Source organism: Canis lupus, chromosome X (assembly GCF_011100685.1).
Source record: "Canis lupus familiaris isolate Mischka breed German Shepherd chromosome X, alternate assembly UU_Cfam_GSD_1.0, whole genome shotgun sequence".
In the NCBI taxonomy this organism is placed as follows: Eukaryota; Metazoa; Chordata; class Mammalia; order Carnivora; family Canidae; genus Canis; species Canis lupus.
The window spans coordinates 122,534,320-122,546,797 of record NC_049260.1 but is presented as its reverse complement, the minus strand read 5'-3'; the positions used below and the strand labels follow the sequence as shown (position 1 = coordinate 122,546,797).

The window sequence follows — 12,478 nt, the reverse complement described above, 5'->3', positions numbered from 1 at the left end:
GAGCGCGTCTTCCCCGCTCTCGGGGTCGTAAGCCGTTGGCGAGACGTGGTCATTGAACCGGCAGGAAGTCCACCCCGTGGCCAGCCCTGAACGGGAACGGGGGCCTGGAGGCGTGCGTGACCTGGGGCCTGGCTAGCGAGGAAGAGCTGGGAGTGTTTTGTGTGAGGTGGGGTCACCATCCCGAGAGCACGAGGATGAAGGGCAGGAGTGCCTGGACCCCCAGCACATCCCTCTCAGTGTGCCCAGGGGCTCCGCCCGGGTCTGGGGGGCCCCTGGAGTCCAAGACCGTGCTCATGCTAACCTTCCTTGGCTTCATTAACTCTACAGGCAACAGGGCAGCCAGGAGCCATCAGTTAAATCGAAGTCTGTCTTGCGTGACTGTTGGCTCCTGTAGAGACCGAAGGCAAATACTATCGTTTTTCTGGGGGGTTCTCTGTAAGCTGGGCAATTCATTCCCTCGTTCCGAATAAGGACAGTAACCGTCGCTGGAAGGGCCGAGAACAGAAGCGACCGGGCCTATCTGCAGGCCTGACGGAGACTTTCTGGCCTGGGCTGGCTGCCTAGAACGGACTGTAGGCACTAAAAGTGCAGGGAACATACCATTTTGGTACTTTCATCTTTCAGACCTTAATTGGCTTAATTGAATTGCAAACCTCCACAGAGAGGGACTCGCGCCTTCTGATATTTGCTCCATCCTGACCCAAGTTGGCCAGCACGTTAGGGCGGGAAGGGGGGGACTACAGCAGAGACCTGTGGCGGGTCCTCCGGCCCGCCACACCCCTGCTCTGTCACTTTCAACAGGGTGCTGCCAGAGGTCAAGTTCGGGCCTGTCACCTTCTGGACCCTTCCCTCCTGTGGGGCCTCAACACCCTGAGGCCTCCTGTCCCCCCGCCCAGGGACTCACGGCGATGTGATGAGAGACCCGGGAGTCCCCGTCTGCTCTGTGCCTGCCCTCCCTGGCCACTTCTAATTAGGTTTTGGAGGGTCTCCCAGCACCCCTGACTTACCCTGCCCTGATCTCCCACTTGGCCTCCTGGATCTCCTCCCTCAAGGCTCTGGGCAGCCCACCACCCGGCAGGAGGCTAGGAGCTTCCTGAAGGAGGTGGGGGCACCTCTGTTCCCAGGCTCCCTTCTCTCGGGACCCCAGTCCAGATGCTTCCCTCACGGTACCTCATAAGCAAGGGGCAAGAACACAGCTGTCCGTTTCACGGATGCAAAAACTGAGGCTGAATCCTAACGCGTCGCCACCTCTGACTTGCGGGATTTCGTTCTCCAGTCCTTGTCCCCTCCGTGAAGGCGAGCGTGGGCAGCCCCCACGGGAGACCAGGCCCCCTGGGGGAGCACCGGGGGGGGTCTCCCTCCTGGCAGCCAAGGAATTCAGCCCATCCTCAACTGTGGCGACACGGTCCCCCTGCAGCCCCTGCCCGCTGCCGCCGGGGTCTGAGTGGACAGGTGTCCCCAGGACGGATGGGTCCTGGCTGGCAGCAGAGACTAAAAGCCAGGAAGTCCCAGGTCCCTGCGTCACTCCAAGTCACGGTGTCCTCACCCTGTGGTCAGTAAACTGGTGACAAGAACATCCCCCCTGTGCTTGCCCAAGGCAAGAAAGGAGCAGAATCCGGCAGAGCCAAGTCACCTCTGAAGCGGGGTCGGAGGGCAGGACACGGGCCTCAGGGCCCTCCCGGGCACATGCCCTCCACCACCGGCCTCCTTGGGGCACACTGCCTGCCGCCAACTCCCGACAGACCCACCGAGCCGGGCCGCTTTCCAGAAAGACCCATGGCTCAGCAACGTGACTCACTGTGGGGATTCCTTGGAAAAACTGTCCCCTCCTCTGTCCACCTCCTGGGCCCCCGGAGCCTGAGGGGGGACAGCGGGAGGCCCCCCAGGCTGGCCCTGGGCCTCCCTCGCACCTGCAGAGGTGGGGCGTGGCCAGCGGGAGCAGGAGCAGGTGGGGAGTGGGTGCAGGGGCCCTCGGCAACCCGCCGCCAGAGCCCTGCCCTCTCCTGTCCCAGGCAGGTGAAGAGGTGGCTGGGCGCCCCCGGGACCCCTGGCCGCCCCCTCCCTTGCGGGGGGCCCTGTTCCTCCTGCCCAGCCCCGCCCCTCCCCTCTGCTTGACACACCTTGGCTGGCCACCAGGTAGGGGGAAAGAGGGCTCCGGGGATGAGGCCTGCATTCAGCCGAGGAGGGAGGGAGCGCGCTGGGAGGGGGGAGCCAGGCCGAGAGCAGCCTCATTAATATTTCAGAGGCACCGTCACTGCAGCTCCTGGGCCCTCGCAGCCCCAGCACTGGTGCTAGCCGAGGGAGGAGGATGGGAAGAAAGAAGGAAATCAAACAGAGAAAACAGATTTAAAGGGACAGTCCCCCCTCCGCTCCTTCCTCCTCCTTGTTCCTGGTACAATCTGTGCACAGCCAGGCGGCTCTCACGGGGAACGGCTTTGGGCAAAAACAGAAACAGCAGAGAAGGGCCAGCCCCCCGCTCCCCCCACACCCCTGTACCCCGCAGCACCCTCTTCCCAAATTCACGCACACACGCCCCCCATCAGCAGGTCCCTGCACCTCCGCCCCCGCAGGGCCGCCCCCAGGCCACAACCAGGCCACGAGGGCCACCTCAGGGACCCACTGGGGGCTGCCAGCAAGGGCAAAGGATGCTCCCTACCAGTGCCTGGTCCAGGCTCACACGACCGTCTGAGGCCGGCAGAAAGACAGATGCACAGACGCCAGACATTGGAAGTCTGCTAATTAGAGCCGAGCCAAGGAGGATTCTGGAACCCGGAGAAACTCAAGTCTAGATTCCTAGAGGCGGCAGGGACCTGGGGTTTAGCCCCGGCCTACAGGTGCGTGAACTTCTACAGTAGCCCTGGCTACTAGGGCCCAGGACTATTCTAGAGAGGTGGATGCCAGCCGTGCAGGGCCCCCTTTCCACAGGGACTTGAAAGATGCACAGCCCCAGCCGAGGCTTCGCAGTCGCGAGAGGGTGGCCCTGGGAGCGTGCAAAGCCCCTGCCCGCGGAGCCCCGGGGCCCAGCCAGCTTTGATGCCCCACGTTGGCCTGCCTTCGTGGCTCGGGGAGGGCCCAGAAGCCTCCAGCTAAAACACGCCCCGACGGATAATGTAAAATGGTGCAGCTGCTACGGAAAACAGTACAGCCACTCCTCAAAAAACCGAAACACACAATCACCGTGGGATCCAGCAATTCCGTGTCGGGGTCCAGCCCTAGAAGAATCGGAAGCAGGGTCTCTAAGAGACTCGCACACCCGTGTTCGTAGCGGCTTGATGCCCAGTAGCCAAAAGGCAGGAGCAGCCCCAGGGCCCCGGGGGCACGGGGGGATAAGCCCGATGTGGCCGGCGGTGCAATGGCACGCCGTGCGGTCCCCCAGAGGGAGGACTTTCAGACACCTGCTACGACACGACACACGTGAACGCGGGAGACATCCTGCTGAGCCCGAGAAGCCAGACACAAAAGGACAGATGCGCGGGAGTCCGCGTCTACGAGGTGCCCGGAGCAGTCGGATTCGGAGGGACGGGACGTGGGATGGTGGGCGCGCTGGGGGGGGGGTGGCAGAGGGGGCGTCCGTGTCTCACGGGACAGGGTTTCAGTGGGGACGCCCGAAAGGTGCCGGGGCAGGGTGGCAGGGGCGGCTGCACAAAATAGGGACGCTCTTGGTGCCACCGCGCCGTGCACGTGGTTAACATGGTGAATTTGAGGTCCTCGGGGTTTAACCACAATTGAGAAACCAAACAGGTCTCACCGCCCCCTTTGCCCTGTGTCCAGGGATCGCAGGAGTCCCACCGCCTTGACTGGCGGGCGGGCCGGTGGTCGTGCCCACGGAAATTTTAACTTTCAGGAGCATCCATCCCCTATCTGAGGTGGAAACCTAAGGCGAGCCGTCTGGGCGGCCCTACCCCCACCCTTTGCGCTGGCTCGTCGTGACCTTTGACACCGCCCACATCCTGCCTCGGCTGGGTGGTTGCCCTATTAGGTGGCAGAGACGCAGAGAAGCCGGGAAGCTGGGCTCACTGGCGGCCACTGGCACCGGCTGTTGCCCTCCTACCTGCCGGAAGTGTGGCCCCCCACTTCCCACGCGCCCCCCACCCTGTCCTCAGAAGGGACCAGAAGGGATGGCCAGAGCCGTTGGGGAAGGCCGGGCCTCCCCCTCTGCATTCTGCTTACATAAGAGGCCTGCGGAAGTGCTAACGAACCCCCAGGAGGTTGTGGCAGAGACTTGCTAGACATTCCCCGATCTCTGCGCCTCTTTTCCAATGTTGTATTTTAATTTTTAATCAGGCGTCTTGTCATCCAGCAGAACGACTGCATTCCCCCAACTCTGGTGCAGCTCCCTGTGACCACGTGACTCGGTCCTGGCCAACGGCAGCGGGCACAGGGACAGGGCCTCAGCTCACTCTTGGACTGCACGTGGGATGGCACACGGGACAGAAGGGGGACAGGGCCAGCTTCAGGGCCGCGTCGGAAAGGGCAGGAATGCCCCCGCGGCTCGCCGAAGTCTCTGCCACCTAACCCAGGCCCACGCGTCCACGCGCTCCCTGGGACACGCGACGACCCGGAGCTGGGCTCCTGCTCACCTGTGTATTGGACCCTGTCCCGGAAGTTGTAGCCGAAGCAGAAGACGCAACCGCGCTAGTACTGAAGACAGACAGAAGGACAGTCTGGTGACAGGCGATGCCCCGCGCCTGGGCCTGGGCCACGAGCAGCGCCGCTCCCCGTGCCTGACGGAGGCACGCAGGAACGGATTTGTTCCGAGCGGCCGGCCGCTCAGCCAGGAAGGGGGGTCATCCCCACTTCTGAGCTGAGGCCCAGAGAGGTTGAGGAGCTCCCTCGAGGTCACACAGCCAGCAAGGAGCAGAGGCCAACGTGAACCCGAGTGGTCTGGCTCCAGAGAATTCTACATCGCTCCTCTGCCAAGTGACTGCCCAGGAAACCCCAGAAAAGCAATGAACACATGATTAAAACCAATTAAAAGAGTTCAACAAAGTGGCTAGACAGGAAATCTGTTCCCATAAACCTCAGGGCTCGGGAGTGCAGCCACCGGAGCCAGGCCTGGCTGTCCCAGGCGGCTCAAGGCACAGTAAGCAGCAGCTCTCTGGGGCTCCACGTTCGCATCTGGGAAATGGCCATCGTTCCTCCCGGCTGGGTGGCTGTGAGCTCTGAGGACGGTCCCGCAGGCCCGCGTGCCTAGCCAGGTCCCCAGGGCGCCTGCTTCCCCGGAGGGAAGATGAGGAAGGCCCCGCCCCTTGTTGGCTGCTCCCTCTGCCACGCCCACCTGCCCGGAAGCCCTGAGCTCTCTCTGAGCCCATGTGGACCCCAGAATTCAGAGGTCGGAACCAGGCTCCACTAGAGAGACCAGAACATTCTGCTTGGTCAGACGCCAACCCCATGCAGCGCTCGGACGCTTCCCCATTCCTGGGGCCATGCCCCAAGCCGGCCGGGGCCACGGATCCCTCCTGGAGAGTGCTAGACACTGCGGGGACAGCTGGCTCCCCACGATGCTTCGGGAGGGAAGTCCACACCCCCACACCCCCACACCGGTGCCTCTCAGAGCACCAGGTGCCCCTGGGTCCCACAGGGAAGTCGGAAGCCCCTTTCTGGCTGGGGCCTTGAAGTGTCATTATAGGGGTCACAACTGTACCCTGGGGAAGGCAGTCATTTGTTTCCTGCCAGAGAAGGCGAGAGCTGGGGAAGGAGAGTGCGAGAGAGCAGGAGAGGAGAGCTGATGGGCAGGAAGCATAATGACACTAATTATCCAATTACAGCGGGCTGCTCAGGACAGAGCTGCATTGCAGCAGGGAGCCCGAGCCAGCCGCCCCTTCCCCCCCGGACTCGTGGCCTGGCACACTGTGGCCCACGCCCCTCCTGCTCTATCCCACGAGCACTTGGCAGGTAGTGAGGTCCCGGGCCTGCCCCACAGAGCGCTGAGCCGGGCCCGGCCTATGGTCTCAGGAGTGACGGGCGGGAGGGGACCCGGGCACACCACGGCTGGCCTCTGGGACCTGCCTCCAGCCCACGAAGGGGCCGAGAAAATACACGGGGGGTCTCGGAGGTAGCAGATCCCTGTTTCCCAGGCTTTCGTAGAGGACACACGGACAGAAGGAGGGGTGCCCCATCCCACTCCTCTCCCGTCTCCCCAGCTCTGTCCGTGGTACCACACACTGGCCGCCCCGCCAGCTTCTGATCCCCAAAGCCAGCAGCGAGCCACTGGAAGCACCCAAGGCCCAGACAGGAAATTAAGGAAATGGCAGGCCGCTGAAGGCCACGGGACGCTGCAGGCCCACGGGTGACCAGACAAGGAGGCTGCCGGGAAACACACGTGTCCCCCTGGGATCAGGCTCCACGGGGGTCCCATTGTGGCTCCTGCTGAGGAGAGGATCTGGTTTCTGGAGTCAGGCTGAAGCCCTTGGGAGGACGGGCTTGGGGAGACTCAGTGGGTCAAGGTCGGGGCCAGGAGGACTGTCAGGGAAGGAGACCCACTTCCTGGTGGCCAGTAAGAGTCTGGAAGACCAGGTGCAAACTCCCACACATGTCCCATCCCACAGACAAAAGGGTGAAGCCTTGTAAGGCCCCAGTTGGCTGAGGTTAGGGGCAGGTCCCTAGAGCCAACTCGACGTGGAGAAGGAGCTGACCGGGGCCATCACCATCTGGGGAACTTAGGCACAGGTCACTCTGAGCACTTAGGAAAGACCTGGGCCTTGGCCATTGCTTTGCAAGGGGAGTGGCAAGGGTGCGGGCCGAAGCGGAGAAGCCGTGTTCAGACTGCAGATGGCAGTTGACTCTAGCTGGCCTTCCGTGACCCAGACACCAGAGCGCTCACGCCACCTTTCCGGGCTGACTTTGGAGGAGTACCTGCTGCTAACGGCGGTGACAGAGGAGCCAGTGACGGGCAGGGAGGGCTAGCTGCAACGCCTCCAGGCCCGGCCCTGGCACCCTTACTAACCCCGGCCGGCCACTGTGGCAGGAAGCACCGGAAGGTCACCGAGGGCCTGGCTGCCATCTCCTGAAAGATCAAGCCCCGCCACGTCCCGAAAGCCTATTTCTGGCAGAGGACCCCAGGACACAAAGCCAGAAGCATCTCCTGCAAAGCCCTGAGAGGACACTGCAAAGCTCTCGCAGGCCCAGGAGGTGCCGAGAGGGACGGAGGGCTGGCGCAGAGGCGCGAGGGCCCCTCCCGTGTGGGGACGCCTCGACGGTGACGGCAACGTGGCGGGCGCTGAGCCTCCCCCCTCGGCATACCCCACACCACGGCCCATCGGCCAAGGACCAGGGGCCTCGGCAAGGAGGCACCAGGCGGGGGTGGGGGCACCCTGCACTGGCCTCTGCCGGGCATGTGCCCACACCCCTCTCCTGCAGGTGTTGGACCGATCAGGTGCGGGCCTTCCTCTGACCGCGGGGGCGCCCCACTCACGGGGCAGCACTCGGGGACCCCAGCAGCCCAGGGAGCCCAGGCTGCCTGTCCCCGGGCCACGTGCCTCTCTCATGGGCCTGTGGCTCCAAGGCAAGATGGGAAAATCGGGCCCCGAGGCACCAGCGGGGCCCAGGAAGCACTCGCCCGGGCACCTCCCCACGCTATGCACCCAGGGCGCTGAGCACTCCCTGCCGGCCGGGTTGACTGTGGAGAAGGACCCTCCCCGCACGGTCGCGCCCCGTGCCACCCTCGAGGCCTGTGCCAGCAATCTTGCCCACGGAGCTGCTGCAGAGACGGGCTGCCCACGCGTCTCGACCCCGGTGCGGGGTTTGTGCCCAAACGGCAGCGTGCGGGGATTCCCAGGGTCCGGATGGTCCAGGGACCCACGCCGTCCCCAGGCCACTTGGGGGGAAAGCAGGCGGTGGTGGCTCTTGGGACTCTCCTTCATTTGGGGCAAGCCAGCGACGTGACTCAGCCCTGTGGTCGAGTCCCACGCCCCAGCCGGGTGAAGGTGGCCAGCGGCGATCCCCACCTCTCCCTGCCCCTTCCCGGCTTTGCCAGCTTTGTTTTCCTGTTTCTTAATCAAGAGGCCCTGGTGCTCCTGGGCTGTCTGGCCGTCCTCAGCTGTGAGCCTTTGCTGCGCACACTCGCCTGCCCATACCCGCCTCCCCCGGGCATCTCTGTGAGGAAAACCCACGGTGTCTGTGGACAGCAGAGGACGTTCGTCTGGCTTTAAGATTTCTAAGGTGTGACCTGCAGGTCGGGTATTAAGAGATACAAGGTGTGGGGCCACACACAGGTCCGCAGAATGGGCCGGGCAGCTCAGAAACGGGCCCTACTCCACATCAGGACCCCTGGGCTTAGGAGGCCCCCACGTTAGCTGGGGCCAAAGCATCCGAGAAAAGAAACGGGGATGACGGGCTGGCCCTCAGGGAGACAACGCACCCCAGAGCCTCACCTTGAATTAGTCCCCAAGGCAGGTTTCCTTTGGATGAAATGGGGTTTGGTAAACTATGGCCCAAGGGCCAAAGCTGGCAGCCAAGTGTTTTTGTGAATAAAGTTTTATTGGCGCACGGCCACATCCATTCATTTCTGTCCTGTTTGCGTTTGGGACAGAGACTGTGTGGCCTGCAAAGGGGAAAATATTCACTCTCTGACCCTCTGTAGGAAAAGCTTGCCCACCCCTGAATCAAAGGGTTGAACATCTTCGAAGTGCAAACTACACACACACACACACACACGCACGCATGCACGCACGCACGCACACACGCACACCCAGGGCAAACCCCAGAAAGGCTAGCTCTCAGATTTTTGTCGGGGGTTTTGTAAGCCCAGAAGCAGTGGAAGAAATCACAAGAACCCGTGACATAGAAAGTGTTTATCTTGTACGTGAAAACATTCAAAGGCAAGGAACAAAGGATTTTCCAAATCACTTGCAACAGGCACGCTCAATTGTCAACAGCGTTCATGTGTCGAGTTTATCCAAACCCACGAGAAAACCACTAGGGTCGCAATAAAGGCGGGGCAGGGACAAACCCCTAAAAAAGCGAGAGACGCAACTAAATGAACGTGGGAAAACGCTCACGCTCACAGACAATTAAAGAAATGGATACTGAAGTCGATATTTTGGACCTGGATATTTCTGCCAGGTTGTTTGATTATAATATCTGATGCTGGCACGGCTTCGGTGAGCCAGTCTTTCGGATGTGCTGAAGAGCCCTTCTGGAGAACAATTTGGCAGAACGAGCTTCTGTCTGGGCACTCTCTCCTCGGGACAGGATGAGCATTACCCACCAAGATGCTCAGCAGAGCCTCACGTATGACAGCAAAACGGATCTGACTGCCTGGATCTCCACAAATAGCCAAATAATTAAGCGAATTATAATCTCTTGAGAGAATATTATTCAGCCATTAAAAATTGTAATTACAGCCCTGAGGACTGCCTTGATACATCCTGGGTGCCGGGTAAATCGCTGTTGAATGGGCAAATGAGCATTCGCAGCTCTTTCTTCGCACGATTCAAATGCCTTCCCGATTTTTGCAAGAAGCACTTACTGCTTTCGAAAGCTTCAAAAAATTAAACCATATCCATTTTGGGAAAAAAAATTCATTTAGGAAGGGATTATATTAATAAAGAAAATGCTTATGTGAAGTAAAAAATAGATTACACGATTGTGCCCACGGTATAATTACAGTAATGTGAAAATAAACGGCCTATGCAAAGAAAGCGGAGAGGAGCCCAGTCCAATAAGATGGAAACCCTGGCTTGCATTCTGGTGATAGGATGGAGGGGGTTCCTACGTCGTCTACGTCTCTGTGTTTTATGAATCTTCTATAAAGAGCATGCATGTTAAGAGCATGATTTTTAAATGGAAAGAAATAAATGGGTTTTTTTAAATTTTTTTTTTTAGACCCAAGAACCTCGCCCATCTGTGCAGAGCTGTTCAGGGCCGCCAGCATGTTCCAGGTGAGCAAGCCTGAGGCGCAGGGCAGGGCCAGATCCACATTTGCCCTCAAGCCAGTGTGCCAGGGCCTCGTGCACGTGTGCTCCCAGCATGAGGTGCTCTCTCGCCATGTTTGTGGGGGCCCCTGGGCTGGCCTTCCGCAGTGGTGGCAAAGGTCCCCAGGCTCCCCAGGGGGCAGGCGGGCTGCCCAGAGGCCTCCACACCACCCTTGACCCAGTCCCTTGCAAGGAACCATGGGGGGATAGGCAGGGCAGTGAGCTCGGGGTCCGGGTGACGACTGGAGTCTGTACTGGCTCCGGTGGCGCAATGTGACAGAAGCTTCTGGAATGATGGAAATGTTCTCTGTCTGTGGGCTGTCCGGTACAGTAGCCACCAGCCACGTGTCGCTACTGGGCACTTGAAATGTGGCTGCTGAGACTGAGAAACGGAATTTTTAAGTTTACTTAATTTGAACTAAATTACCACTTGTGGCTAGTGGACTGCGAGGCTCTCTGGACAGCGCCTCAACATCGTTGCTGCAGGAAAGGACGTCCCGTTTGTATAAGGGGTTCCCTTTTACTGAGGGACCCACCTACGGAACCTCAGGCAGGCTCAGGACCATTTCAAATAAGGCGCTCCCCGATAACACGGGCCCGGCACCCCATCCGCCCAACTCCGATTCCGAGCCAAGTCTCTGGAAACCTCTTGTGCTCCAAGGCCCCCGCCAGTGCCCGGAGGTGGGAATCGGGAGAAACCTCCAGCCCTTTCCTCCCCCCGGGCCTTTCCACTTGATCCTGTGGCTCTGGCCCGGGCTCTGCCAGCGACTCGGCCATGTGACCTCGACCTCTGTCCCCTCCCGACCTCGGCAGCCCAGGACACCCAGCCTTGATTGACTCCCGCATCCGAGATCCTTTCCCTCCATCCCGGCGACGCGTGGGCTCGGATCCCGCTCTCCAGGCGGTACCCCGGCCGCCTTCCAGCGCCTCCCACCCGACAGAAGGTGCACAGGCAGGGGACGGCGTGCCAGCCGGGCGCCACTTGGCCCGGCTTCTGCCAGCCTAGGCAGGGCAGGGAAGAGGGGCGCGGTGAGGCGCCAGAGCCCCAGCCCAGGACGCGGCCCTCCGGGAAATGACGGCGCCCGGGAGGGGAGGCCACATCTGCGCACGCCGCACCTCTGCCCTGCCCCGCAAGCACGCAGCCCGAGCCTGGCTCGCAGGCCCATCTCGGAGATGGCACCGGCGAGGCTCCCGCGCAGCTCGCCGTCGGAGGCAGGCACCCGCCTTTCAAGCCACAGCCGGGCCCGTCCACCAGCTGCCGCGGACACCCGCGGAGACGCTCCTCCTAGAGGTGACCCGGAGGGGCCAGCACACTTGCTGAAGATCGACCCCCAACTTGCTTGGGATTGACATCCACCCACCGTGGGTCCGACCCCCAACTTGCTTGGGATTGACATCCACCCACGGTCGGCCGTTTGCCTCAGTGGCTTCGGGGCGGCGGGGCCTTCCCGGGGCGGAAGGGCCCTCGATCATCGGCTCCCCCGTCCAGCTAAGGGCCTGCTCTCCGATCTTGGTTTTGCCACCTGCCGGCTGCACGACCTTGGGCAAGTCACCTAACCTCTCTGGGCCCCATCCGAAAAATGGGACAGTCACAGCCCTTGCTTCATTTGGTTGTCCTTTCAACGGAGTGAGGGAATGTGCCTGAAGCACTCCAGGGAAAGACGAGTGCCATTATGACGACTGTCACTACTGACTTTATTGAGCGGGCCGGTGACCTCCGACGCAGATGGCAGCCCCGAGTTTAAAACTGGAAGGCAGTGCAATGGGCAGAGCCCACGTGCGTGCTGACAACTTGATCCGTAAGTGGAAGCAGGAAGTGGGGCCTGAAGCTCAGCCCTCAAAGCCCCCAGGGGCCCGGGCACTCCGGTCCCATCCAGCGGGAAGGCAGGGGGCCCCTCTCTCCAAGCCACGCTGAGGAGGGGGAGGGGCCGGAGCTGCCCCCAGCACCCTTGGTTGCCTTCCTGGGCTGGGAGATGTTCTGGGGTGGCGAGCGCGCACTGACTCAGGGCCCGGCCTCTCCCCACTCGCTCACAAATGATTCAACCTCCAGAGCTCTGGGCTCAGAAGCCTGAAATGTCAGGGGAGCCTCTGAGACCCCCCCCCCCCCGCCCTCCCCAGGCCTGGAGCAGGGAAGGGACTTGGCCAAGGTCACGACGACCATCAGGCCGGGAGCTGGCAGCAAAGTGGAGCTCCCCGTGGGCCAGGACACCTCCGACCAGCGTCCCTGGCCCCTGGGTCCCCTGCAGCATCTCTGCTGCGCTCTCCCCTGCGCTCTTAGCCTCGGGGGCTTCCATCCCCAAGGCATGGCTTTCCTTCTGGCTCTGCACAAAGCCCCCTCCCACGCCACCCCAGTTCCATCTGCCTGTGCCCCCCCAACACACACACACTTCTGTGCTAGAGCTGCCTGCCCCTTCACTTGAACCACCTGGCAGCGCTGGGCAGGGACCAGGTTGATTTGATCAAGACTAGCCGTGTCCTTGGCCGTCTGTCTCCTCTGGGCCGGCAGTGGGGACAATCAATGCCCTGGGACCGACGCTGCCCGGCCCCTTCCAACCGGCTGGCTC

General features: G+C 61.5%; 1 protein-coding gene across 3 annotated transcripts in view; it reads right to left on the bottom strand.

Annotated features, from left to right (window-relative positions):
• ATP2B3 (ATPase plasma membrane Ca2+ transporting 3) overlaps positions 1-12,478 on the bottom strand; it is a 59,910-nt gene that overhangs the window by 45,676 nt on the left and 1,756 nt on the right. Inside the window, exon 1 of one of the 3 annotated variants that reach the window (XM_038588649.1) lies at positions 2,121-2,278. The exons of 1 other annotated variant lie outside the window; for it this stretch is intronic. The gene's annotated coding sequence lies outside the window, so the exon portion shown is untranslated. Of the gene's footprint in view, positions 1-2,120; positions 2,279-12,478 lie in introns of those variants that run through there. One more of the 3 variants, XM_038588643.1, reaches the window with a different exon arrangement.